This window comes from Pararge aegeria, chromosome Z (genome assembly GCF_905163445.1).
Source record: "Pararge aegeria chromosome Z, ilParAegt1.1, whole genome shotgun sequence".
In the NCBI taxonomy this organism is placed as follows: Eukaryota; Metazoa; Arthropoda; class Insecta; order Lepidoptera; family Nymphalidae; genus Pararge; species Pararge aegeria.
The window spans coordinates 10,283,790-10,298,271 of record NC_053208.1 but is presented as its reverse complement, the minus strand read 5'-3'; the positions used below and the strand labels follow the sequence as shown (position 1 = coordinate 10,298,271).

Here is a 14,482-nt window from a genome sequence, read left to right as displayed (position 1 = left end):
AAAGAACTGAGTAGGCATGTCTCTACTCTTCTACTGCGAGTATTTAGTTTCAATATCAGCAGCGTACATAAAAAAAATTGTTCATATTATTCTAAATCAGTGTAAGAATGAGGCGTTTTTCTATCAGAGCAATCTCTTCCTATTTCTGCACTCCTGGTATAACGATTCGCAAAAACTTATAAAAATGGCATTTCTGCGTTTGTTCAAGGGGGGACCCTTGTTGAAATAAAAAAGCTGTAGCTAACAGGGGTTATTGTATCGGCATGCCAAAGAGGGCTACTTTCAGTGAGCCTGCGCGATTTCGAGCCAGCCTGAAGACATTTTTATAAACACAAGCTCAATACTCAAACTCCCAAATTTCCCGCCAAGTATCCTATCAAACGAGCTGCGTAGGCATGTCTCTACTCTTCTACTGCGAGTATTTAGTTTCAATATCAGCAGCATAAAAGATAAATTGTTCATATAATTCCAAATCAGTTTAAGAATGAGGCGTTCTTCTATCAGAGCAATCTCTTCCTATTTCTGCACTCCTGGTATAACGATTCGCAAAAACTTATAAAAATGGCATTTCTGCGTTTGTTCAAGGGGGGACCCTTGCTGAAATAAAAAAGCTGTAGCTAACAGGGGTTATTGTATCGGCAAGCCAAAGAGGGCTGCTTTCAGTAAGACTGCGCGATTTCGAGCCAGCCTGCAGACATTTTTATAAACACAAGCTCGATACTCAAACTCCCAAATTTCCCGCCAAGTATCCAATCAAAAGAGCTGAGTAGGCATGTCTCTCCTCTTCTACTGCGAATATTTAGTTTCATCATCAGCAGCATAAAAGATAAATTGTTCATATTATTCCAAATCAGTTTAAGAATGAGGCGTTCTTCTATCAGAGCAATCTCTTCCTATTTCTGCACTCCTGGTATAACGATTCGCAAAAACTTATAAAAATGGCATTTCTGCGTTTGTTCAAGGGGGGACCCTTGCTGAATTAAAAAATATACTAAAATGTTTTCAAAATCCAAAATTATTACCTGGACAGGTAGGATGCGCACTAATGGACGCAACCGCTACCGCCAGCCAGATAGCCCAGACTCTAAGCGAAAGTGGAAGAAGGACGACATATCACAAAATCAGCTGACCTAAAATTCTTACTCGAAAACGTTGCAACATATAATTCTACTACAGGATTGTGCTTTTTTGTATAAAATATATAGATATGATTTATTTTGATGTGGATGATATAATTAATTGTGAGTGTTAGTATACTTTATGTAACAGTATACACCTCTCCATCAAAATTAAGAACCGTACTCACGACTAAATTTCTATATTTGGACATTTTCATTTCATCATTATGAACCAATTAAGGGCCCACGTCTCCGCTCAGGAATAGCATACATATTGGACCGTAATTCACAGACCTGCCGAGTGCGGATTGGTGGAACTCACATGCCTTTAAGAATCGGAGATCTATATAATAGTGATTATAGTTTTTAAAGTATTCATCCCGGGCGTAGAATGGAGGTTTAAGCCATTACGATGTTGAGCATCGCGGGTTGGCAGGAGCTGACGACTTATACCACAATTTTGTAGTATCGCGCGTTTTTCTAGAAACGGGGGCGAAAAAAGGTAATTTCTTAACTCTGAGAATTTACGAAAAGAGCTTTTTATAACTGAAAACTCAAGATCTCAGAATTTTCACCCAGCCGAACTGTTGACCTATAGTCTACCATTTTGTAATCATTATCCCATCAACTTATGACAGGCCCACTACATGGCACGGGTCTCCTCCCACAATGAGAAGGGTTATCATTTTGTAATAATGGTCGTAAATAATTGTTATAGGGAATAATTATAGCATTGCTTTCTGTGTTTCCAAAGGAAAATGTAATATTAAAGCGTAGTATTAAAAATATGCTTCCATAATATCAAATATTTCTATCTCTTGACATTTTTATTATTTCGCTGCCACAAGAAAAGAGGAAGTCGCTTGTAAATTTAATTTTACGAGAAAGGCCACATTCAATGTTCTCTAAAACAGCAGCACACACAATAAACTACCTTGGGTTTCACTTCTCAATATCATTTCACTATACTACACGACTAAATAAATTTTCATCCCGTCTATTCTAATTGTAATAAAACTTAAATTGAAATGATATTCTTTTTATTTAATTTTTAACTGAACAAGTTAAAAGTTTAGATAAATAATAATGCCCCTTTAGATAACAGCCCGCTCTAGGATCACCTCGATAACGCTTTTTGATAATTCTTTAAAAAGAGCTCGTACCTCCTGACCCCACGGTCCTAAAGTCTCTACTCCAAAAGGCACAAAAATGAAACTGCTATCCAGGTTTTCATATTTACGCACCCACCATTGACGAGGTGGCCTGGATGTGTGATGCAGCTAGGGTATCGGCACACGTTGCATCCTACACAAGTTATATATCTATGTGTAAACATCAATTGCTTTTCTTTTTCACTTCGATTATATCATCTATAATAGGTACACGATTGAAAGCCCTTTCCACTGCTGAAGCCCACTTCTCTATATATATTCCTTCTGACCTAAACATACATACAAATTGATGATCTCTTTTCCGGGGGAAATGTGCTACCTTCTAACAAGATGTGATAAGCATAATTTAAACCATATTTCTTTACTAAAAATTGAATAATAATAATAATTTCATAAAAATTATCATAAAAAATTAAATTAAATTAAACTTGCCTTAGTCAATGCGTACGTATACAACGTGTCAGCCATAAAAGCGGTTTATGTAGGCATCATCGAGCCAATCCGCGGCTAGCATGCTTTACTGCCCCGCGCTTGCCGCACCAGCGAAGTGCCATTATTGTATTAAAACAATTCACTCACGCTTCGTCAAAAATAGCTAATTCACTGCAATAGCAAGGGATCCCGAGCTGCTGATCCTAAAAGCATTGTAGTTCTGGACCCGAAAGACGCTATACGATATTTGCGTATAGTTAGACCACAGGATACAGATTTAAAATATAGTGCAGTATGCCCTCAAAAATAGTTATCTTAATAGCACTGCTGGACATAGTTCTTCCACAATCCACGTAGGGTGTTTCATAATTCACGGTCCTGAGCCGCTTGCCTCCATCGGCTCCCAGCGACTCGCCTGATGTTATGTGTTCACGTCGTTGGAGGCCGACCTACGCTGCGCCTACCGGTACGGGGTCGCCATTCCAGCACCTTAAGACCCCAAGGTCTATCGGTTCTCCGAGCTACGTGCCCTGCCCATTGCCATTTCAGCTTCGCGAGTCGCTGAGCTATGTTGGTAACTGTAGTTCTTCTACGGATCTCCTCATTTCTGATTTGATCACGTAGAGATACTCCTAGCTTCGCCCGCTGAGTGATTCTGAACCTTCTCATGAGGCCCATAGTAAGTGACCCCGTTTCAGATCCTTAAATCACTACTGGCAACACGCATTGTTCGGGACTTTAGTCTGTAGGCACTGAGGGATTTTGGACGAGAAGATATCACGAAGTTTCCCGAACGCTGCCCATCCGAGGTAGATTCGGCGCCTCACCTCTTTCTCGAAATTGGACTTACCTAACTGGATCATGTGTCCTAGGTATATGTACTCGTCTACAATTGAGCATCGCATTAAGGTCTCCCATTGTCACTGCCATTATGACTACATCGTCGCCAAACTTAAGTTGAGGTATGTACTCGCCGTTAATGTTGATGCTAAGCCCGTACCAATCCAGTTGCAAGTACTCATTCAATGGTGTACCAAGAATACCATCAAAACACTTTAGCCATTATAGCCACCGTCTGATAAATCACCGTTTTTGTTTATTAGTCCTTGTACTACAGTAGTACCAGTATTAAAAAACTAATAAGTCTTCATAATGTCAGCAGGTAGGTTTGAATGCGATATGATAAGGTTCTATAACCGAGCCAATTCCCTGTAAAGATGGGACTAGCATACTGAACATGCTCCACACTTAATGGATTACGGCTTTTTCTTTTTCGAAGACTTTTCCAGTTCAGAACTTCCAAAACCAATCCTTGGCCTTTAGTCTGGTATTTACGCACTGCCCATTTATAATTTACAAGAACGTGAAAGTAGATTCAATTTGTACATTTCATATAGATATACTCGTAGATGTTTTAAAGTTTCCAGAGAAATAGTGGTAAGCTAACTGGGCCAGTTACTAAAGGTGTGATACTTCAAAGGTTAAGTGTTTCCCGTGAAGTCACTTAGTCTTGTTTCCCCCTCGTCGATTCTCTCCGTTTGTAGGGTTGTCGTTTCGAAATTGTTGAAAATATATTGAACCTATCAAGGCTTTAATTAAGATAATGTGACAGAGGTCATTATACAATTGATAAATTTCTTAAAAAAAAAAAAATGGTTATTTGAAGAAGTCGGCTCGGTTTTTACTAGTATTGAGATACTACATAACAGATACTAAATAAATCTCTTTGTAGAATCTATTAAACGATGAATAAGTAAGTAGAAGATAAATATGGTGAAACGTTGAGGTGTTGAACTTTTGTAACAGAGTTATATGAATTTGGTTGGTAACCCTCGAACGATCGATCGAAGCATATTAATGTTATTTAAGGCGATATATTAAGTTGACCTGAAAATTGTCTATATTGGTTTCCGCGATAAAATTAAATTAATTAGCTGAATTTCAAAGTCCCCGGTTATCGAGATGAGTAAATGTGTGGTATTTATTTACGAGCAACTATGTATTATATTAACTGCTAGAAAAAAAGTAACAAAAATTGTTGTTTAAGAGCCTTAATTTATTTTAAGGTCAAATTTTAGTTATATAATTATATTTTAATAATATCTTATATGCATCTTTGTGTACATAATATTTCATATTAAAAAAAATCTAAATCATTTCCTATGAGACTTATTAAGAAGCAAAGTTCCTTATAGAAAATATTAATTTGGAGTGACCATGTGTCTGCTAGTTTTTGCTAGATAACAATTTATTTTCAATACAGATAAGGTTTGAATAATATAATATCAGAATATTATTAACGGAACAAAGAATCTCTTTTTCTGATGTATCATTTTGCTCTGCGTTAGTTAAAACTAAAAAGTAAACGAAGATTATTGAAGGTTTTGCTATTTGGAAGATGTGTGTACAGCGCGAGTAGTAACATCCTCTTTTAGTTTAAAAAGAATGGTCCAATTATGTCTTGATTGAGGGGTGTGCCCGACTGGAAGAATGGGGTCAAGAAACCTAATTTACACGGTTACTTTACGCGACACTTAAGGGTATTGTATCCTCTTAGATTAATGGCTACTTAGCTAACATAAAACGAAATGTTGGACATATGTACCTGTGTTCGTGTACTGGTTTAGTAAAACATTGTGTAAGATAGTTACTCAATCCGACATTTTACAGCCTTATTTATGTTTTTCGTGTAATCAAGCATACCTGGCAAAACATAGGTAGATTCATCCAATTGTTCCTGTACAGTTATTTAAATCTATGAGACTGCGAAAACAAACAAAAAAACTGAACGATCTATTGAAATACTATACAGTTAAAATGGCAAAGCATAAAGCATGAAACTACAAAGCCTGCGCAATACATAGCTTTAACTACAAACGAAGATACAAAAGTAAGAGTATTTAAGCATTTTATAAAAGTTCGCACAATGCTATCTCAAAGTTCCATTCGTTATTCGTAGTCGTTATCCATTCGTTACCCATGTAACTACCACTAGTAAGTATGAATGTTTTTTGCCCGTTAAATGTACACGAGAATATTATTTGCCTTTGCTTCTTAGCTTACCAGTGCTAGCTTACTACTGGTAGTAAGATTGATAGTACCCCTACCTACGTAACATATTTAAGAAGGAAAAAGGTCATTAAACTTTCTTGCCCTAATAATTGTTTGTCGCCGGCATTGTGTTAAAGTATCTTAAAATTATTATAACGAGACAGTTAAATAGATGGCATGCAAATATTAATTAACGAAAAATACAATTAAAAAAAAAATCTATCACCTGTTGGTAATAACGAAAGCGGCGGATTAGGTTGGCACACACCCTGAAGCTTCAACAAGAGGCTGGGTTACCAGATGTACAAGAAGGAAAGCCGACGGAAATCTAATAATTTTAGTTGTTTCCTTGTTATCTAATACGATTACAAGTAAACAAATGGCGAGGATACATCTAAAGCGTATGTTACGTTACGTTAGGGCACCTGGGTATCTGCAGAGCAATCTCATCCAGACTGTCGATGGGCTCGCTGAGTGGTCGCTCAAGCAACCGGGAGGGAGCGGCGAAAGTGTCTGAAGTCATATTTCGTCTATGTTTCGTAATTCTGGTTCGCTTCTTTCGCTTTTCTTCGGCACGACGAAGATTGTGAAATCGGAAGAAAAATATCGACATTCTCAACTCAATAAGTTTCCTTTAACGCTACTTTTTGAAACCACTTTTTCTCCAAATAGTTACTTATTACTGTCTTTCTGACACAAACACAGGTTTATATATTTCACTGAAGTTCATGTTCATTTAAATATATCACTTTAGTATTTACGTTTGTATTGAAGCCCGCCCACTGTGTTCAATAATTCGATTCCCGTTTCATGACCTAATAATAACCCACCTGCGCCCGTCTTATACATATTTTATGGCTCTTCTCTCGACCCCTACTCGGTCATACGCATGTAACGCTCCTTTAGTAAACATTGCTAGCTTCTATCAAGTATTACTTTTTATAGATATCTTTTTAATTATTCTATGATGGAAAAATAATATTAGCAGATCCGCTAGACAGAATATGACTTAAATAGGTGGCTGTTTTTTTGATGATGCAGATCAGGCTACGTAAGAAAAACAAGGGCCTTACTCTTTCGAGATACAAGTTTTAAATTTCTATAAAATTCCTTAATTTTTAAAACTATACCAACGTAACTTTATATTTTGGCATTCGGTTAAAAGTGCATGGCCTTCATTTCTCGTTTTCTATGCATTTTGGCCTTCAATTTAAAATAAATATTTTGTACAGATTTTGAATACTTCCGCTGCAATGAGGTTAAAAAGGTATGATAGATTATAATTAAAGTTAGTTAATGTAATAACTTGGTACCTACTTTACATAAACGAAAAGAGTTACTCAAAGGAATAAAACCATTGATCCTTTAAAGTGGATTAAATATTTATGGTTTTTTGAAGCATGGAAAGATCAGAGAGAATAAACACGGTTGCATTGCAAAGTATCAAGATATAATGATTTGATACAAAATAAAAGAAAACAAATGATTATTACCAAATACAAATATTAGGCGCAAAAGTTTACACAATTAACGCAGCCCTTGTTTGTTCGGGAATACATTACTAGCTGCTGTAAAAACCCTGATGCCAAATGTAAAGAATTCCCTACAGTCCCGACTATGCGGCGGTGTACTGAGTGTCGATAAGTATTTCTGTACAATACGACGTTCAAATTTTGAATAACTAGCACAGTAAACATTACTGAATGTACACAACATTAACCTGTAAAATAAACATTATTTTCGTGTGGTCCCAGAACTAGTAGTAGTTACATATGTTCACTATTTTCTTCACAATTAAATACCTAATGAACGCGCTAAAAATGGATTGCATTAAAAAACACTTTGTTGTCTTGGAGGACTTCAAAAATACCATGGTATGATACCATGGTAAAATTTTATGATGAGACCTAAAAGCCAAATCACTATAACTGTAACAAATGCTAGTTTTGCTGGATCTAGACACTGTAGAAATTCCAAATCTGGCTATATCTACACAACGATGATCCAGGAGTACAATAGGTTAGCGAAATTTGTTTAGCAGAGCCGGATTGATGAACATAGTCTACCTATCAAAGATTTATGCAAAATCGCGATAAGAAGTGAGGAATACTGTGAGACCCTATGTAAAAGTCTATTTAACCTAGCACGTTCTTCGAAATTTTAAAAAGGAGTATTTCACATTTGCCTTGATTAAAGTCGACTCAAAGCTATGATAGAACAGAAAAAAACCTACCCGGAAACCAGTGACTGCATTAGCAATGGAATAAAATGTTGTCATTGCTTTTGATATATTTCAATCTCAATTTTAAGTATCCGAAATTCGCTCAAGACGGAGTTTGATTGATATGTAGTGTCCGCCAATGTTTGTAAAGATGGCTGCTTCCTTCGTCGGATCCCATAAAGTTCGATGAGGTTTAACCGATCATTGTCGTCGTGTAGGAGTGTATTCGAATAATGTTTCAACGTGCAGAGAATGGTAAACGGAAAGACAATTCTTGAAAAACAATATTTCATTTAATGCAGCAGCGCGATCAGTTTATTCAGCATTGTTTTTATCTCATAAATGGTTAAGAATGAAACGAAAGGCGAGAGTAATTTATTGCACTCGTACGAGAAATCATTAGCAGTGAGCTCTATTGTACGGTGCCTAAATTATCGTATTCGCCTAGAATGTAAAATTCTTCTTTTATTATGGAATCAGGTCAAGCTCGGAGCAACTTTTCTCCTATATCTGTTCGTTCAGCATTTCCTTATCGAATTCCATTTTGTTATTTCAAACATTACTCAAAATTGAAAACTACTTAAGTTATTAGTGTTTTAAGATTTATTTCTCTTATTTCTCAATCAAAAAACAAAAACCAATGTCATTGTACATTTTTATTTTCTCGAATACAAATCGACGTAAAAATGTCATATGTTTAACAATAATTTATAAACAACATTTGATAAAGCGGCTCAAGTCTTAGATCAAAGTTGTGTACAGAGTAGATTGATGTTTTTTTGTATTACATGCAAAATACACATGACACAAGACATAAAAACCATCTTCCGCGGTAAAATCTGGAATGGCGCGTCGCTGCACAATGGACACTTATAACGCGGATTGTTTGCTTTCACTTGACCTCAATCAATTTCAATTTAGTAATAGAAGCTCCATGAGTTTTATTATGATTCATGATAATGCTCTTAAAGCATCCGAGCCTTCGAGTTGATTGGCTTTAAGCAAAAATTTCAAATGTCTTACAGGAGGGTAAGAACTTCTATGTCATCTCAATTTAGAACTACGTAATACTTAAAAGTGATAAATTATAATAATTATATAGCATTCTGTGCACCGACTACTAAAATAAATTTCGATGAATTTACAATTGCGATAAGCGAATGTAATACAAACCCGCTGCGTCCGTAAATGACAAATATTTCGTCCTCTAATTCGTCGTCCATAACAGCAACTCGCCATCCAGCTAGTACATAAAAGTCCAGAAAGAGAAATACATAGTGTTTATGAACTATGACAATATAATGAGAACCTACTGAAGAGATTTATAACTTAATAATTATTATAGTTATCAACACAGTGAGTAAATAGGTACATATTACGTGTCTGATATGAATTAAATACATCCCGAAAACGACGCGGTCAAAAAGCGCGCGTAATGAGCGCGTGGAGCTACCATTCGTTGCGTGGTGCGCTAGCAACGCCGAGCGTAATTTGAGCTTGGAGCCAGTCGCCATGAGATGCCTTGCTTGCCACTCCCCGACCCACCGGCATGACCTCCCCATCCCATCCCTCTTGCTGTCTGGGGCTTGGGGGACACCCACAAGGCCCCTTACTGATCCCAGTACACCTACCCGGTGATCCTTATATCAGATGACTTTCCTATTACTGTGACATTCTTCGATTTTATTTGATAAAAAAAATAATAAAAGTAAAACTCAAGCAGACGGTCATGATTGTATAAACTATGTATTAAAAACTAGCTGCTATCTGCGACATTACCCGAGGTGAATACGCCTACACGTACTTTTATTTTGAACTAGCTGACCCCGCGAATTTCATTTCGCCTTAATATTTTGTACATCAGAATGCTTTTTAAAGTACAATACGTACTGCACATCTCACTCCGGATTAATGTAGCTTTCTTTAGGCCACATAAACCGTTCTACGATTATAGACAAACTGATGTGCGTTGCCAGTTGTGTTTTGTTACTAACGGCTAAATTATTGTTTTGATTTTAAAAATATTGTTTTATCGATAAATATTATTATCCTGTTCCGGACTAACAGAAATCCAACAAATCAAAAATAATGAAAATCGATCAATCCGTTCTCAAGTTATAAATGGTGTAACTAACACGACTTTGTTTTATATATATAGATTGTACAGTTACAGGCTTGTTCGTACGCGGGGCGCAACTGTATAAATCTAATTTCAGGCAAGTTTGCAATCGCAAACTATAGGTATGGTTATAGCTCATCGACGTGAAATTCAGTTTTGCACAAATCGCGCGGGAACCATGGATTTCACCGGGGTCAAAGTTGCCTATGTTTTAATCCAGAGTAATGTAAATCTATCTCAAGTAAAATTTTAGTCGAATCCGTTCATTAGTTTTTGTGTGAAATAGTTACAAGCATCCATAAATCCATACATCCTCACGAACTTTAACGTTTACGATACTTATTAGTAGAATAAGAGTACTACATAAAAACTTACTTGCAAAACCCAGCTGAATTACAAATTCAATTCAGATAAATTACTAATAATGAAGCACTCATCTTCTATCTTTCATACAAAAATTTAAAGGATTTATTTAACTTAAAATAGAGCGTTGGGGAGAGTAACTTAAAAAAAAACAATAAGTTTTTTTAGCCTTTTATCTGTTTTATGCACTTGTGTTTTATAAACCAATATTGTGTGAATTACCAAGTAACTTCTAAGTTTTGGGTAATGCGCTTTCGGACGTATGAAAATTTAAAGTTATTGTACGTGTTACGTTGTTTATTTGCCATGTATGCACTGTATGTGCGTTATTTTATCATTTTTATGTCATTCTTTTATTTTTTTACATTATCTTTTTGATTTTGGGTGTAAGAACACACCCGCATTTCGGCATTAACCAGCGGCCGCTTTAACCACGCAAACTGTTTAGGCGAACAATCTGTATGCACGGGTTGACTGCTAAACAGATCTGGACGAAACTTGGTAGATAGCTCGAATTACGGACATAAACATAGTAGGTATACAGTTTAGCTCGGGCCAACAAACGTTCGCAGGATTTTTAAAGAGCCAAAAAATAAACGCGGATGAATTTGCGGGTGTCCGCTAAATGATCAATATGAACGGCGACATTGACGGCGGCTTGTTTTACATGGACAACTCTATGTTAAGAGCATTCTTAAATTTTGGTCAAAATTGGAACTTTTATCTTTGTATAGTTTACTACAGTTTTTTGGAGACACCTAATCTACCATTCATTGTTCTAAATTAGTTATATTTCATGAATCGAGTAATTTTTCTATAGATTTTGTACTCAAAATAGCATAGCGACTGCGATATGCCAAGCCGAATCAAATTTAAGCAAATAAGGTATTTTCTTAGGTTGCGGAGGTCAATAAGAAATCATGCTGCAATTGTAATTCGTTTATCGGAATAAAAAATAATAAAAGCGGGCGACAAGTTCAAGATAAAAATTCAAACTTTATTATTATACTGATATTTAATTACTTATTTTAAAAATCATTTACTATCTTATGAAAATTAAGCTTTATTTGCTATACTTCGCGAAAAGCAGGTGTTATTTATAATTGAATCTGTATGGTGTTATTTATAATTTCTTCAATCCTTATACTCCACACCAAACAGATCTTCGGCAATGTATCCTCTACGCACGTTTCGCTCCGAAACCGGAGCATCCTCAGGAGATGTTGACTTTACAATGAATTATTTATTTCAAAGTCTCCAAATTATAAATCATTCCATACAGATTCCCCTGCTTTTCGCGAAGTATAGCAAAATTAAGCTTAACTTTCTATATATATCATGGATCTCCGCAAAGTAACGCCTGATTCTATCCAACAAATCATTTACGATCTCAGCCACGTAAATGTTACTTAATTGTAACTCTACTTATTGTTCATGTCGGAGCGCTAACGGCTACTACCGTAATGCTTATTTCTGCCGTCAAGCATTGTTGTGTTTCCGTCTGAAGGGCGTGTTTGCCGGTGTAAGTACAGGCACTTGAGGCTAAAAATCTTCGCATCGGGTTGATGGACAAGAACGGCAATTTGTAGAACGTGTTCCTTGCATGCCCTTTTGCTCTGCTGATAGGCGATGTTTTTTCACTTACCATTCAATTAGCCATAGGCTTGGTCCATCATCATATCGACCGATAGACGTCCACTGCTGGACATATGGCTTTTGTAGGGAGTTCCAAGTTCCACGGTTTATTGCCGCTTTAATCCAGCGGCTACCTGCGTCGCGCCTAATGTCGTCCGTCCACCTCGTCGGGGGTCGACCAACGCTGCGATTACCATACCAGCACCTTGGGCCCCCAACGTCCATCCCTCCTCCGAACTATGTGCCCCGCCCATTGCCACTTCAGATTCGCGACTCGTTGGTAACTCTGGTTCTTCAACGGATCTCCACAATTCTGACTTGATCACGTAGAAATACTCCGAGCATACTCTCCATCGTCCGCAGAGTGACTCTGAGCCTTCTTATGAGGCCCATAGTTAGCGACCATGTTTCGGAGCGATAGGTCATCACTAGCAACACGCATCAATTATTATAAGTATATAAAGAACTTTATTAATCGTTTCCTTAAAAATGGAACTTCTATAAAGTAAATGCCCTAACAAGTATGCTTGGACAACCAATCCTCACCACTTATAAAGCGATTACACAACGTTAAAGTAAGCAAACCACGTAGCCTTATTTATTATTTAAAATGAAATTGTCGAGGTGGGCAATACGTTTCAACACAATTCTTAATCTTGATAGTCGTTGCCTGTTGGTTAGTTAGGGGTATTTTGAATTTTGTATACAGTAATTTTGCAATTACTGTATACAACATATATAATATAATATAATAATTATTCCTTCAGGAACATTACCATCAGGGTTATCATCATTATCCACAGTTTGTCAATGTCCCACTGCTGGGCACAGGACTCGCCTCTCATAGGAGAAACGGCTTTAGAGCATAGACCCATCAAGCTGCTCCAATGCGGGTTGGTGGGTTGTAACTACTTAGCACAAGTAAGTGATGATAACCGGGACCGACTGCTTTACGTGCTCGTCGAGGCATTGGGGTTGGCTCCGGGCCATCAAGGTCAAGGGTCAGTCAGTCACGAAGATTACTAGTTATAACTAATTAGGTATTTATTCAATTTCATTTAATATTATATATAAAGAAACACTAGAAAGGGACTACACTATAAGTTATTTTAGGAGGGGTCCATTATCTAGGGACATTCACGCATAAACTCAGCTCAGCTGCCAACCAGTCAGAAAAATGGCAGATTATTGACGTTGAAATATCTAGGCTTGTTCATTTTACATACTTTCTGTGTTATCTGACTGTTGTCCTGCGGGATCTTATGAGTCAAAGCTGTTTATATCAAATCTATGTTTGCATAGCAATATACTCGTTGAATAAATTATGTATCTAATGGGTTAAAGAAGTTAGAAATTGGTTCATACAACTGAAGTGGTTGCGTTTTTGTTTTTGTTTTATTTAACGCGGTCATCTCAGGAATACCAGACGGATTAGAAAAATTAATACCGCTAAGGGGGTTAAAACTTCTTCTAAGGGTGCCTTCTTCTTACGAAGGCGGTCGGCAATCATTAGGGCTGCTCTAAATAATGATATGATGCTCTCTTAAAACCATTGTCGTAGGTTTTCGAGCCATGATATTCTTCTCCGGCCAGGCCTTCTTCTGCTTGCCACTTTACCTTGTATGATATGCTGAAGAAGTTCATACTTTTTAGTGTTCCGCATCACATGACCAAAATATTCTAATTTTCTTCTTTTAATTGTTAAGAGTACCTACAGGGGGTTAAATAGGGGATGAAAATTAATATCATCTTTATATCAACCCATTTCCGGTCCACTACAGTGCACGGGTCTCCTGCCACAAAGAGAAGGGTGTAGGGCTTAGTCCACTACACTGCTCCTGTGCGTACCTATTATTGGACTCATCACGCCTTTTAAGAACATTTTGGAAAACTCTCAAGGATGCGGGATTCCTCACGAAGTTTCCTTCACCGTTGAAGCTTGTGATATTATAATAACTTAAAACGCAAATAACTAAAAAAAGTAAGAGGTGCATACTGGGATTCGAACTCTATCTTCCAAATGAAAATAAATATGCAAGGCCGTAATTTTTTATTTTATATCAATTAAAACCTACCCAGGTTGACCAATAAAGCAACAAATACTTTGTTCCTGAGATTTATAAAAACTCTGTAGCCAATAGGGGATAAAAGTTTATTTTTCAAAGCGCTAATTTCAGATGTTATATCGGAATTAAAAATCTTTTTTGCATTTGTTATCCTCATTCTTGACAAATACAGGCAGGCGAGGCGATGCGGTGGGTCACAGTATATTGTAAAGGATAGCGAAGCAAATTTTGTATGGAGTAACTAATCAGAAATTGTACACGGACGAAGGTGTTCGCTAGAGCATAATATATCGAGGTTGATTGTC

The 14,482-nt window shown here is 36.8% G+C and overlaps 1 protein-coding gene across 3 annotated transcripts in view; it reads right to left on the bottom strand.

The window, feature by feature from the left end:
* Positions 1–14,482, bottom strand: part of LOC120636466 (potassium channel subfamily T member 2) — an 82,668-nt gene that overhangs the window by 66,644 nt on the left and 1,542 nt on the right. The window lies entirely within an intron of this gene.